Here is a 15,719-nt window from a genome sequence, read left to right on the forward strand (position 1 = left end):
GGTTTGTCTTCTATCAAAATATCAGCACAGAGGTTTCTAATGTTATAGAATAATTACACTATATTAATGTTTTAAGTACAAAGATTTTCTGCATATTGGTATGTCTTATATTCTCCAAGTTATTATTGTATCTGTACAGACCTGAAATTACTTTTGTTTTAGATATACATTAACTTTTAATTGACATGTTTACATATTTATGCATTCTATATGGAGTTATAATCATGGCATAAATTAAAGTTCACATGGAGATGAATTGGGGATGTTAAGTTTCTTGAGTTGGAGAGAGGAAGGGATGATATAGGCAGAGTCAGTGGTACCATATGTTTTATCATTTTGGAGAAATAGAATGATTGGAGAGCTACCTGTGAAAACACGGTGTTTTAGTTTTCTATGGCTGCCATAACAAAATACTATGGAATGAGTGACTTAATCAACAGAATTGTATTTTCTCACAGCTCTGGAGGCTAAAAGTCCATGATCAGTGTATTGGCATGGTAGTTTCTTCTGCGTTCTCTCTCCCTGACTTGCAAGTGACCGTCTTCTTGCTGTGTTCTTCACAAGGTCATTGCTCTGTTCATGTGCACCCCTATTGTCTCTGTGTGTCCAAATATCCTCTTCTTATAAGCACCCCAGTCAGACTAGATGATGGCTTACCCAAATGACCCCATTTAACCTTAATTTCCTCTTGTCTCCAACTAATGTTACATTCAGAGTCACAGGGGGTTGGGCCTTGAATGTATGACTTCTGAGGGAGCACAGTTCAGTCCATAACCCTGGAAGAAGAAATTTCACTTACTAGATAGAGTTTGTGAAGCCAAATCCTATAGCGTAAAAATTTGAAGGCAATGATGAGACAAGGTCTGAACTAGTCCAAGAAAATTCTGGGAAGTTGTATTATAGTTTAGATGGCATATATTGTTGAAATGAAATTTTCTTTTTACTGTTTATGCTCTGAAAAATTCTGTTGTCCTTGAATAATTATGTTACCTGAATACATGAATAACTCATGTGGTAGTGGTTTCCATTTGGTTTGTTTTATGCCTTCACAAGATACCTTGTTTAAATGATAAAATAAAGAGGCTAAAACTCAGAATAAATGAGTTGAAATCCTTATGAACAATTAATTAGTTCTGTAGTCCTAAAGAAAAATGTTAAATTCTTCATTTTAGTTTTATTACTGTTTTAGAAGTAATGTTCCTCTTCTCATACCATACCCCTCACTTCTAATACGAAAAGATTAAGTTAATGGGATACATAAAATGATTAGATCACTTAGAGAAATGCAGAGGGACATCTTGAAATTCATTGATCATTAGAATAGGAATTAATATTACAGATGATCTCCTTCAGGTTTTTTGAATTTCCATGTGAAGAATGTGAAGCCCTTGAACACTTGTTTATTAAGAGTTAAAGCTCTGGAGTTAGACCAGCCTGGGGTTGAATTAGTCTTTGCCACTTTTTAACAATGTGGCTTGGGGTAAATTACTTAACCTCTCTAAACCTTAGCTCCTTTAACTACAAAATGAAGAGAATAATAGTACCTTCTTCATAGGATTACTGCATGTTTCAAATGAAATAATAATTGTAAAGCCCTTAGCACAGTGTTTGGCCCCTGTTAAGTGTTCAATAAATCTTAATTCTAATAATTACTTTGTATACTATTGCCCAGGAAACCCTGATATATCTCAGTTTTAAAGCAATGTTTCAAATTCAGCAAGAAAACCATTTCTACTTTTGAAGTTTTATAAGTACTATTTATTTCTATTCATGCCTACTTTTGATGGCTTCCACCAACCATTAAGTGAAATAACTTTCTTTAAACTGCTTTAGCTTTCACTCTTGCTTTGGCACAAGTGGACAGTTTTATAGCAGTTAGGATTATCAGAATTCTAGAAATAAAAACACATTTACCTTTTGATAGTTTATTAAATGCAGTTATTTAGGGTTGAGGGTTTGTTGGCTTTTAGAATGTTTCTCAGATTCGGGAATAAATTTACAGTCTAACAAATAGAAACTCTTTTGAACTATTTCAGTGGATTTGTGTTTTATTCAAAAATTGACAAGAACTGGCAAGAAACTTGATGAATTATTTTGAAAAGTCCTAGAGATACAGGTTTCTTAAAAATTAATTTACTATGATAAACCTAAGAATATGCAATTATATATGTATCATTATAAACTGACCATACAAAAGTTTAATGAAAAGTGCAGTTTAGGGCTGTGTTTTCCATGTAGAGGGATAAGGTAGGGAGAACTGGGGGCAAAAGTGCATGTATCAGAATGTTGGGGGTATGTGGGTTGGTGGCTCAATAGTGTGAAAACACCTACAGTATGTTCCTCACTTGCTTTTAGTCATGCATAGTATTCAATGTATAATCACGCAGGAAATGAGATCTTTGTTTATCAAATGAGGGCATTGGTTATAAAAGGTTGAGAAAGCTTGGTTTGGGTCAGAGAGATAATGATCACCAAGGTAATTCTCCTGTTTGTGCTCCCTGTCTCGCTGTCTCTGTCAAATAAATAAATAAAGTCTTTAAGAAAAAAAAGAAGGGGTGGTTCATGGTACTGTGAGGGAACATAACAGGAAGAATTGTCTTGGAGACTTAGAGAAGGCTTTTCTGAAGAAGTTATGATTGTAACGAAATATTGGTTTCTGATCTTTAACACAAGTAAGATTTGTGGGGTGTAATTATTAAGCCTCTCCACTGGGCATTTCACAACATGGAAGTTGGCTTCTCTTGGAATGAGGAAGGGAGAAATTCTAGAAGTGTCTCTAAACCAGAAGCCACAGATTTTTAGTAAATTTTTAAAAAGATTTTATTAATTTATTTGAGAGAGAGAGTGAGCAAGAGAGCACAAACAGGGTGAGCCCCAGAGGGAGAGGGAGAAACAGGCTCCCAGATGAGCAGTGAGCCCAATACGGGGCTTGATCCCAGAACCCTGAGATCAGGACCTGAGCTGGTCTGAACTGATCTGAGCTGATCTGAACAGATGCTGAACCGAGCCAACCAGGTACACCTGCGAGCTTGTTAATTTTATTAATTTATTCAGGAGGCACATTTTGTTTCTTTGATTTATTAATTCTGTTTGCTTTGTGTTTATTTTACTCTTCTTTTCCTAGATTCTTAAGGTAGGAGTTTAGATTAAGAGTTTAGATTAAGGTAGATTCTTAAGGTAGGAGTTTAGATTAAGAGTTTAGATTAAGAGTTTCCTCATTTTAACACAGCATTTAATTCTCTAAATTTCCCTTTCAGCATCATATTAGCTATGTCCTAAAAATTTAGATATGTATTTTCATTTTCATTCAGTTCAATGACACCCTCAAGGGAAGATGAATATCCTGACTCCCAACTTGGTCTTCTGTTGACACCAACCCAGTACAGGATGGGTAGAAGGGTTTGTTTGGGGTACCTTTTTACAACTTGGCAGGACTCTAGGCTCTCTCCTCAGCCTTTGCTGGTGGGGAAGGCGGTGGAGCCACAGTTTTTAATGTGGTATTGGGTGTTTGGCTGGAGTAGAGAAGTTATTGCCTAAAGGTTTTCTGACTTGCTAGGTATCTAGGTGTATCTTATCTTTTACCTGGTCTTTTAATTTGAAGGAGAAGGCTTTTGTTGGGTATTTTTGGTCTGTGCCCAATGGCATTTCCTAATTATCAGTTATGCAGTATTCAGTCTGTGATACATGTAGCAAAAAGAAAACCCAGGGAACTCATAGTATTATTTCTTGTGTTCTGAGGTTCCTGGCCAGACTCCTTTGGAGTCTTATGTTTATTTCATATTTAATGTCCCGGGATCTTAACTGTGCTTGGTGAGAGGATTAGGGAAAAGTACATCTATTTCATCTTTCCAAAAGCAGAAGTCTTCCACCTGTCTTATTTAAATGTATAGTATTTTAAATATTGTTTAGTTCTAAGTATTTTATAATGTTTATTATTTCTTTAAATCATTTGGAATTGCCTTTTAAAATGTCACAACATATTGTTTTCAGGGTACGTTTTTGTAATTGCTTTCTTACTCTTGCATTTTGTTGGATCATATGGTTTATATGATATCAAACTTTAAAATTATTAGGAAGGTTCAGAAACTCAATGTGTTTGAAGAAGACATGAAGTCTTCATTTGTTGGGTGGAACATTCAGTATGATTAGATCAACTTTGTTACTTTCGTTTTCAAGTCTCTTTCTTTCTTTCCTGCTGGTTATATTGTTTACTAAGATAGATACATTAAAATATCAAATAGTAGTGGATAATTTATCAATTTCTTCTTATATTTCTGTTAATTTTTCTTTAAAGTTATATCAGTAGGTACATATTAATTAAAAATTGTTATAATTTTCAAATTCAATATTCAATTTTATAGTGACCATCTTTTTTTTTTTTTTAATTTTTTATTTTTTATAAACATATATTTTTATCCCCAGGAGTACAGGTCTGTGAATCACCAGGTTTACACACTTCACAGCACTCACCAAATCACATACCCTCCCCAATGTCCATAATCCCACCCTCTTCTCCCAAACCCCCTCCCCCCGGCAACCCTCAGTTTGTTTTGTGAGATTAAGAGTCACTTATGGTTTGTCTCCCTCCCAATCCCATCTTGTTTCATTTATTCTTCTACCCACCTAAGCCTCCATGTTGCATCACCACTTCCTCATATCAGGGAGATCATATGATAGTTGTCTTTCTCTGCTTGACTTATTTCGCTAAGCATGATACGCTCTAGTTCCATCCATGTTGTTGCAAATGGCAAGATTTCATTTCTTTTGATGGCTGCATAGTATTCCATTGTGTATATATACCACATCTTCTTGATCCATTCATCTGTTGATGGACCCAGCAATTGCACTATTGGGTATTTACCCTAAAGATACAAATGTAGTGATCCAAAGGGACACATGCACCCGAATGTTTATAGCAGCAATGTCCACAATAGCCAAACTATAGTGACCATCTTTATCTTTAATAATTTTTGCCTTCTTAGTTATTTTATCTGGTTTTAGTATACTTACTCCAGCTTTCTCTTGCTTAGTATTTGCTTGGTTTATATCTTTTCTGTTCTTTTGGCCTTCAATATTTTGTTTCTTTATGATATATTGGTCACATAAACAAAATTAACAGGACTTTAAGTATTTTTTATTTAGTGCAAAGAACTTTGGTTTTTTTTTTAAACTTTATTTTTAATGAAGAAATAGTTTATTCTTCATTAAGAATTTTATTAGGACTGTCCATTTTTCTCACCTTTTCTCTCTCTCCCTACCTTCTTTCTTGCCACTCAGTGCTTTTTTACTCCCCCCACCTTTTTTTTGGTCTGTGTGGAAGTCTTTAATTTTTATTGATTAAGTTTAATAATTTTTGGAATTGCATCTGGATTTTGAATTAATAATTGCTGTTTCTCTTTCTGTAATTAGTGTGTTTTAACATTTCCGCAAAACTTCACTTTTACCTCCTTTAATAATGTCCTATCCAAATTCTATTATTTTCTTTGGAGCTCTTACATATGTGCCATCTACTTTTTTTTAAAGATGTTATTTATTTATTTTAGAGAGAGAGAGAGCACCCAAGAGTAGTGGAAGGGGCAGAAGGAGAGGGAGAGAGAATCTCAAGCAGACTCTGGATTGAGTGTGGAGGCCGATGTGGTCTCAATTTCACGACCCATGAGATCATGAACTGAGCTGAAATCAAGAGTTGGTGGCTCAACCAATTTAGCCACCCAGGCTTCCAGATATGTCCCATCTTAACTTCTCATTTTTATTTACCATAGTTGTTTTTCTATTTACAATATTCTGGATAATTTCTTTTTTTTTATTTTTAAATTTTTTATTTTTTATAAACATATATTTTTATCCCCAGGAGTACAGGTCTGTGAATCACCAGGTTTACACACTTCACAGCACTCACCAAAGCACATACCCTCCCCAATGTCCATAATCCCACCCTCTTCTCCCAAACCCCCTCCCCCCAGCAACCCTCAGTTTGTTTTGTGAGATTAAGAGTCACTTATGGTAAGCATGATACGCTCTAGTTCCATCCATGTTGTCGCAAATGGCAAGATTTCATTTCTTTTGATGGCTGCATAGTATTCCATTGTGTATATATACCACATCTTCTTGATCCATTCATCTGTTGATGGACATCAAGGTTCTTTCCATAGTTTGGCTATTGTGGACATTGCTGGTATGAGGAAGTGGTGATGCAACATGGGGGCTTAAGTGGGTACGAGAAGAATAAATGAAAGATGGGATTGGGAGGGAGACAAACCATAAGAGACTCTTAATCTCACAAAACAAACTGAGGGTTGCTGGGGGGAGGGGGTTTGGGAGAAGGGGGTGGTATTATGGACATTGGGGAGGGTATGTGTTTTGGTGAGTGCTGTGAAGTGTGTAAATCTGGTGATTCACAGACCTGTACCCCTGGGGATAAAAATATATGTTTATAAAAAATAAAAAATTATATAAAAAAAAAAAAGAGTCACTTATGGTTTGTCTCCCTCCCAATCCCATCTTGTTTGATTTATTCTTCTCCTACCTTTGAATTTATCCTACATTTTGCCAATTCTCTACTTAGATTTTCATTTGCTTCTTTCAGTTACCCTGGCCTTTAATTAAGTTTTTAAAATTTTATTCTCCTTCGAAGCTTTTTCAGACAACAGAGGCTTTAATAATTGAACTCTAAATCCATGAGGGCAACTTTGTGGTTATGAATTCTCTGGAGAGAGTCTCTGCTCCTCCCACCCCCACTATATCCTTATCTATGTTTTGATGTGAGACAGGCGAATTTCCTTGTTATATCCATACAGGTAGCAGGTTTTATTTTTTCTTCATCTTTATACTACTTGATAGGAAATCTTACTAGATTTCTCCCTTTGAGCAAGTGCTAAATATTATCACCTGTCTCCCTGTATGCTATGTGGGCTTTAGAGAGAACTCACTTGTCCAGGGTTGGGCAGAAGCTCTCACAGGGAAAAGCTACTTTAGAAACTGGCTTATTTCCCAAGTCTCCTATGCAGCCGTGGAGGGCTCCACAAATTCTTTTGTTGGTTTCTTAGCTTTTAAATCAACAAATCATTTAAAATTAAAACTGTACATACAAAGTGTGTAAACCTAGTGATTTATAGACCTGTACCCCTGGGGCTAATAATACGTAATATGTTAATAAAAAAAAAAGTGTAGGTACATATTTACCATTTTAGTTGATTTCATCTAGAGAGTAATTCAGAGTATCTGATGCTGCTAGAAATGAAAGTTTAGGCCTAAACCTTTTTATTTATAATTTCACTTCCTCTGCAAAGTCATTATTCCTTACTAATTTCTGTGTTAGTGGGTGGCTCTATAACAAGCTGACATCACTGTAACCTTCAGGCAGTTACTTCTGGCGATGAGTCAGCTGTTTGGAGGTTAAAAGAAGAATTAAACTTGCATCTATTTGTCACTTTGGTTTTAAAGTAGATAATTTCATCTCCTGGCTTAAGGAAAAATCTATTCCTATATTTCACAAACAGATGATAGCTGTGGAAAGATTCTATTTCTATTTTTTTCTTATATTTTTTAAGCATGGTCAATATTTTGGCTGGGAAGGTGATCAGATCTCCCTTGATATCAGATATAACTTGTTTCCCATTATTGTACTGACTTGTTACCGTTTGAGTACCAGATGTGGAGATCATTTTAGGATTTGATGTAAGAGCACTGGATCTGGCCACTCTGTAAAAGAGAAAGTGTCTGTGAGAAAAAAAACAAAAAAACAAAAAAACAACAATCCTGTCCACATAGAGTCACGGATTGGATTCTTTCAGAGTCACAGATCAGATTCCTGCAGATCAATCCAAGATTCTTCTGCTTTCCAGTCTCAGCTCTTACTTGAACATCTGTGTTGATGGCTATGGTTACTTTTCTAATTAAAAGTGGAAGGAAGAAAGAGAAGGAGGGTAGAAGAATGAAAGAAAAAGTTTTCCTAAAATTTTTGGTTATTCTTGTTTAATTTTTGAATATTTGTTGATTACTTACAAAAAAGCTGCATCAGGGCTTCTTTTTTTTTTTTTAAGATTTTATTTATTTATTTTACAGAGAGAGATCACAAGTAGGCAGAGAGGCAGGCAGAGAGAGAGAGAGGAGGAAGCAGGCTCCTTGCCGAGCAGAGAGCCCGATGAGGGACTCCATCCCAGGACCCTGAGATCATGACCCGAGCCAAAGGCAGTGGCTTAACCCACTGAGCCACCCAGGCACCCAGCATCAAGGCTTCTATAGAAATTTGTTATCCTCAGCTTGAAATATTTTCCCACATGTACCCATTCTACCCACATACCCAAATGAAACAAGCATCCTAGTTCTCATTTCATGAGTAGATAGTGAAATCATGGAGGGTGAGAACCATATTTTCTTTCTTCCTTCCATCTTCTCTTTCCTCTCCTTTTCTTATTTTTCTTAAAGCTTGAGGGCTTAGGAATTAGAAAGTCTTCAATTAAGTTTTAATTCAAGCCCTGCTTCAGTGCTATCTCTTCTGATTATACTCTCTGTGAGAAAATTTACCCTGAATACTATACTACAGGATAAGTACAAGTTACTTATAGTTGATACATTAGGGAATGTTATTTATAGATACTTCCTTATTCTACATAAATGCCTTCAGGTTAATTAATAAAATGATGCTATTGGTGCAATTGAAATAAATGGGATTTAGATTATGAGGCTGATTGGAATGGTGACACAGGACCCATCATTCTGGACTGAACTAATATACAGCAGAAGACTCCCAACCTAGCTAGCAGTGTGTGTCAGTGAAGCAGAACTCCAGTTTTGCATCTGGTGGGTTTGCAGACTCCTTGTCCCAGTGATGGGGATCAGACTACAGGATCCAACACTGGGTTCCCTTTGAAGTCGGCATTCTAGACAAAAGGCTGCTGGTTATTTTTTAGATCAGAGAGAGGAACTCTGTGCTTCAGAGAGATCACACTAGCTTATTAATAAATGTCTTTGTATTTGGCCAAAAGTGGTCTGAGATTTCTTTTATTGAAAGAGATCCCTTGGAAATGAGGCATAGGGCTGGAGACTACTGTCTCTGCTTTTTCTTGTATATTAGAGGTTCCAAAAAGAACTGGACATTTGTTAGAGAAGTGGCTGACTGGTTTGTAAAACTTTAGTTTTATGGTTATTTTCATTCCTGTCTACTTCCTTAGGTATCAGAAATTCTCTGAGCCAGATTCTAGAATATACTGTGAGCAGGCATGATATTAGGGTGCTGCTTTGATACAGTTTATAGTGAACTTTCAAAAAAATCCAGTGGAGTCTTTTGAACTCTTTAAGTGATAGTGATAATACTTTTCTGAGAAAGCATTGAAAAAAAGAAAAGAAACAGTGCATTACTCTCCTACCTTTTCGAGGTTGCATTCCTCTTGGGTTTATCTTTGTTTCCAATCCTTTTCTTTGACCAACTAGCAGCACTATCTTCAGACTAACAAAAAATGATCACATGTCTATATTCACATGCAAAATGGTGACACTGTTTGGTGTTATATGAAACAAAAAGCCAAGTATTTGCAAATCATGTATCATTCATTGTTCTTTGGAAATTAGTTATACATGAATTATATTATAGCCAATCCAGCCTGTATGTGTGTGTATGTGTGTTTGTGTTTCTTCTGTAAGTTGCCGTATTTATTAATTTTTCTGCATAGGCATCCTCCTCAACTGTCACATATTCTTTCCCTGAGATCTTGCTGTGCTTTGTAGCAAATATGTTAAAAAGCTTTTGTTCTGAAAAAAGCCACCATTGAGTAGGAGTGTGAATTCAGATGTTAAGGTCACTATGACATCCCACAGTTATTCAGCTCAATAATATCTGTGTGACATCACACTTTTTGTGAAATATCTTAGGGAAAAAAAGAGAGCGAGAGAGAGAGACTAACAGTTGCTGACTCTAAGTGCTGAAAGAACTTTTGTTTCTTGTCTAAATTCTCTCTCTCTCAATTCTAACCAAGGCAAAGGAGCATTTCCCAACATTTTAAACTTATGTTATATAAAAATGGGATTGATTAATCTATCTCTGGAGTATGAAACACTGACTGTTTCACTGAGTGGCTACTTGTATAGATCTTCCTCTCTTTCATGCGCTTTTTCTGGAACAATATTGGGGCAGATGTTAACTTTACTCCTAGGAAAGATCTTGTGGAAGATCTTGAAATTCATTGATCATTAGAATAGGAATGTTTTTCTTTTTACTATTATAAAAAATACACAACATAAAATCTACCATCTTAACCATTTTTAAGTGCCTATCTCAGTAGTGTTAAGTATAATTATATTGTTATGCAATCAATCTCCAGAACTTTCTCATCTTGCAAAACTAAATTAAATAACAATTCTCCATTTCCCTCCCTCCCAGTTCCTGGTAATGACCATTCTGCTGTCTATCTCTATAAATTTGACTACTCTAGATATCTCATTTAAATGGACTGACCTTAACAGTATGAAGGTTCCTCAAAAAATTGGAAACAGAGCTACCATACGACCCAGCAATTGCACTACTGAGTATTCACCCCAAAGATGAAAATATAGTGATCTGAAGGGGCACATGCACCCCAATGTTTACAGCAGCAATGACTACAATAGCCAGACTATTGAAAGAAACTAAATATCCATCAACAGATGGATAAAGAAGATGTGGTACACACACAGTGGAGTATTAAGCAGCCATCAAAAAATGAAATGTTGGGGCACCCGGGTGGCTCAGAGGGTTAAGCCTCTGCCTTCGGCTCGGGTCATGATCTCAGGGTCCTGGGATCGAGTCCCACATCAGGCTCTCTGCTCAGCAGGGAGCCTGCTTCCTCCTCTCTCTCTCTGCCTGCCTCTCTACCTGCTTGTGATCTCTGTCTGTCAAATAAATAAATAAAATCTTTAAAAAAAAATGAAATGTTGCCATTTGCAATGACGTGGATGGAACTAGAGGGTATTACATTAGTTGGCTTGGTCTACCATAACAAAATACTAAATATGGAGATATGTCACTGGGCAGGGACTATGATTAACCTTCTATCTGTAGAGTTTGTACAGTTGCTCATGGCCTTTAAAAAATACATTTTCTTGGTATGTAAGCTTGTAATATGTTAGAAAGCTTTAAAAGTTGTTTTAACAATGTAGAGGCAAATGCAATTTGTCTAGAATTCCTTTCTCTTGCTAGGCATCCCTCACTTAATATGAAGTAGGGGATATAGCTTAGTTATTTCTTAATCTCTGATGTACTTATCCAGCTGGGAAAATTTCAAGGTTGTTTGAGTCTCGATGTATTACAGAGTTGTGTATGTTTGGGACCAACACTAAGAGTTACTGTTCACTATGGAGGTGAGGTATTGTAATTGTTTCTCTGTGACCCAAACAGATTTTTATTTCAAGAGGCCCTTAGGGTATTTGCCTAGTACTCCACTTTAGGGTCTTCTTTTTTGTTTTGGCTAGAGAAGAACAAGCAGACCTCAAGAAATTCCCTGTGTACGTATCCAAATCACTGGAGATTTCTAGGTATTGAATGTAAGAAGCATAAAAATATAAAAATAGTACTTTCAATAAAACTGTAGCCTGTACACATTTCCCTCACTTTCTGCTAGTGGTAGAACCAAGTTAGAAACATTTCAGTAGGATATGTTTTACAAATGGTACATCTGTTTTTCTTTAGTATGGCTTCTTGAAAAAATATATGGAGACAGAAGAGATCAATTTAAATATTTAGTTTATTTTTGATGGAAAGAAAGAGAATCATTCCTTTAAAATTTTCTTTTCTTGGGCTCCTAGGTGGGCTCAGTAGGTTGAATGTCTGCCTTCAGCTCAGATCATGGCCCCAGGGTCCTGGAATAGAGCCCCAACATCGAACTCCCTGCTCAGCAGGGAACCTGCTTCTCTCTCTCTTTTTTCTGCTCTCTTGTTCTGTCTCTCTCTCAAATAAATTAAATCTTAAAGATTTTTTTCTTTTCTCTGTCATCTAAAGTTCCATGTAAATGTCAGTGGCTACACACATAGTAATTTGAGAACCCTGAGGGTAGGCTATTGACTACACATTAAGTCTATCATCTATATCTATTACATAGCAAATCATTTTCAAAATGGAGCTGGATTCTTCACACTTTTATTGGTACAAAATAAAATGTGTATTCATATCTGAAATATAATTGAGCCTTTCCCCCCCTTAATCCCCTCAGGGTATATTGTTTCAATATCTTCTAAGGAAATTATAAAAAGAGTGAGGAGTAAAGTAAGTGGCTGGCCATTAAATGTTCCTATAGATGCCAGTAATTTCATTTTACTAGCTTAAGTGCTTTAAAAAGGGAAAGTCAAAGTAAAATCTCTTTTTCCACTCATTGCTCCTTTGGGACACAATTGTCATTTCTTAAGCATTTTTATATATCATTGTAAAAAAAAAAAGATCTGATAAGAAATCATTTATTCATTTAGAGGAGGGCATGTACCCTGGGTTGTTTTTCTGGTCATAATGATAGATTTCTGCTGATCCTTGCATACCCTCCTGCCCTGTTCCCATTATGAAATAATGGCTTTTATTTATAATGTGACTAATGAGGGTTCGGGTACATTCTGCAACCACAGAACAAAATGAAGCCATTGGCCTCAGTATGGATTGAACCTTTGACATTGATCATATTAGTAATTTAATCAACGTGGAAACTGCTAGAAGTTTGTACTTAGAATAGTCTTAAACCACATAATGTAGCAGATAACACTAAACATCATTATGATTAAAATGCCCCATTTGTGAAATAAAATATAAAAAAACAGCCTATTGTTAAATCAGTATTGATGCCTTACTTCCTTTTGATATTAATAAATTATTTGATTAACTATTATAAGAATAACAATAACAATAGCTGCCTCAGCAGCAATGATAGCTAACATTTATTTAGTGTTTTTATTAGGCCAGTTTTATGGGTTGAATTGTGTCTTCTACTTCCCACTCCCCAGTTCATATGTTAAAGTCTTAACCCCAGTATTTCCTCATGTCACTGTATTTAAAGAGCCTTTCAAGAAGTAATGGAAGTTAAATGAAACCGTTGGGGTGAGCCTTAATTCAGTATAACTGGTGCCCTAATAAGAGGAGATTGTGACAGGACAAAAAGGGAAGAGTACAGAAATAGACTGGGAGAAGATGGCTGTCTACAAGTCAAGGAGAGAGGCTTCAGAAGGAACCAGCTCTGCCAACACCTTGATTTTGGACTTTTCACCTCTTGGAGAAAATAATTGTGAGAAAATAAACCAATGTTGTTTAAGGTACCCAGTCAATAGAATTTTATTATGGCAGCCCTAGCAGACTAACGAAGAAAACACTTTGCTAAATGTTTTACATTCCTTTTCTCTGTTAGTTTTCATAATCATCTTTGGAATACATGCTATTATTATCCCTACTTTGCAAATGAAGGATCTTAGGATAAAATCATTTTTTAAGAGCTAATGAGTAGAAAAACCAAGGTGAGAACCATTTGCAACTGCATTCTAGCATCTATAGATTTATCCATGTGGATGTATTACCCCTCCCCTACCATATCTCAGGTGATATAGGCGGTAGCACAGATGAGGAATTTGAGTCTCATCTGAAACTCATGAATTTCTTGTCTAAAGTCACTCTACCATCAAATGCCTGAGTCAGAATCCCATGTCACATGTGTCTGATTCCATGATTGTAAATCATAACCACCAAACTATCCTGCCTTTATTTCGTTTTGTTGAGAAAAAGAGCTATTTCTTAATTTACTTTTGGATCTTTAGAGCCTGGTGTAATGCTTAAACAAAATTAAAATTGATGCAAATAACCTACTTTGTTCTGATGACTTTAGTGCAGCATTTGAAATTTTAATAATTATCCATTATTACTTAGAACTAAGGGGATGAAAAAGGTCTGAAAGGAAATCACAAACAGCATAGTCACTTCCTTCTGACAGAAGCAGTAGTTTATGACTTTGACCAGCTATTTTGTGTTTTAGTAATATTCACAGAATGATCAGACTGTTAAATGGTAGTACATGGTTGAATGATTGTCCTTGAGCTATTTGGTTATTTTATCTTCCACCCCATTAGGCTTCTATTTCTTGTGTTCACAAAAAGGCAATAGCATTTTATTTTAGCTTGCTCAGTAGAGGTTTTATGGAAATTACTGAGTAAAATGGGAGTTGGAAAACAATTTTAATTTAATTGAAGAAACATAATGGGGGAAAAATTCAAATAACCTAAGAGCAATTGTATTCAATTATTAAGTGACCCATTTAAACCCAGTACGTTTACACAGCATATCTTGAAAAGTATCACCTTTTTAAACCATTCTGTCATATTTTAAAGTACATTATCATAAACAACAACAAAATTCATGAAAATTCCAGGCAGATCTAGAGAGATCTAAAGGTGGATATTATAAATGCCTGAAATTTGCTTTTCTGGTAAACTCCACTCTTCAGAACTTGTCTTAAAACACGAGTTTGCAAATACAAGACTCATGCTTCAAAAATAGACTTCAGAGTCCATGTGTTAAGACTCCTGTGCTCACAGCCAGGTATATTAGCTCCTCGACCAGAACAAATTTCCGCTAACACATCTAACAAATTGTTTATTTCTCACTACTTGTTGGAAGCAGCAAATTAAAAAAGAAGGCTAGTAATACATTATATATTAATTAAGAAAAAAGGAAGGCTTGGGGTATTATTAAACACAAATAAGTTGTTAGCAAGAAAAAGGTAAATTAAGGACATTAAAAAAAGATAAATTTAAAACATTATTTAATGTCAAATGGCAAGAAGGTAACAGTGTAGAAAGAGTATAGCTTTCGCACACAAATAGTCATGTGTAAGGAATCTCCATCTACTACCTGTTTAAAATCTCAGTGTCCATTTTATCAACTGTAAGTTGAAATAATATAATCTAATTTCTAGAGTGGTGCAGGGACTAAATGAAATAATGTGTGCAAAATGCCCGATTAATCTTTGTTTCATTCTCGGGCCCAAAAGCACATCTCTGGATTCACTTCAATAGCTTTCAGAACTCAATATCCTAAAGTAGTTCATGCTTGTAATAATGACTGATACTGGATTGTTATGAAAATGGTAAAGTGATATTCAGTATATTCTACTTAAGAATTTACCCCAGTATGTAGTTCATGTTAAAAAAACACATCAGAATGATTATTATTGGAGTCATCTATAGAATGGGCTACTTGTCCATTTTTCTTCTTGGTTACTGACACCTATTTGGAGATACTGAGTACACAGTCCTCCTTCCAGAACTCAAAATGACAGGGCAGTTTCTATCTCAAATGTTGCCAAACCACCAACACTAGGGAAACAAGCTCTGGAAAGTCTCACACCAACAACATGCTCTCGCTCAGAAGTGACACATGGCTTCCACTCACGAATGCATCATTGTCATATGGCCTCATTCAACCACAAGGGAACAAGATACGGAGTTTTGCTCTCTGCCCAGAAGGTGGAGGACTGGGAATATTTGGGGAAGAGCCATCTGACTAAACTGAAAAGAGACTGATGGATAAACCAAGTTTCTAGTATATTTATTTGAAGAAGAGATGTCACAATGGATCAGACTGGATGCTAACATTCATCTATGAAAAAAACCTGTCCCATTGCCATCTTATTTGTTTAAAATGGGGGATACTATTTTTAGTTTTTGGATTATTGCTGCCAGCCTCCCAAAGAACACTTAACTGTGTCCAAGCTGAGAAGCAG

Source organism: Mustela nigripes, chromosome 4, assembly GCF_022355385.1.
Source record: "Mustela nigripes isolate SB6536 chromosome 4, MUSNIG.SB6536, whole genome shotgun sequence".
In the NCBI taxonomy this organism is placed as follows: domain Eukaryota; kingdom Metazoa; phylum Chordata; class Mammalia; order Carnivora; family Mustelidae; genus Mustela; species Mustela nigripes.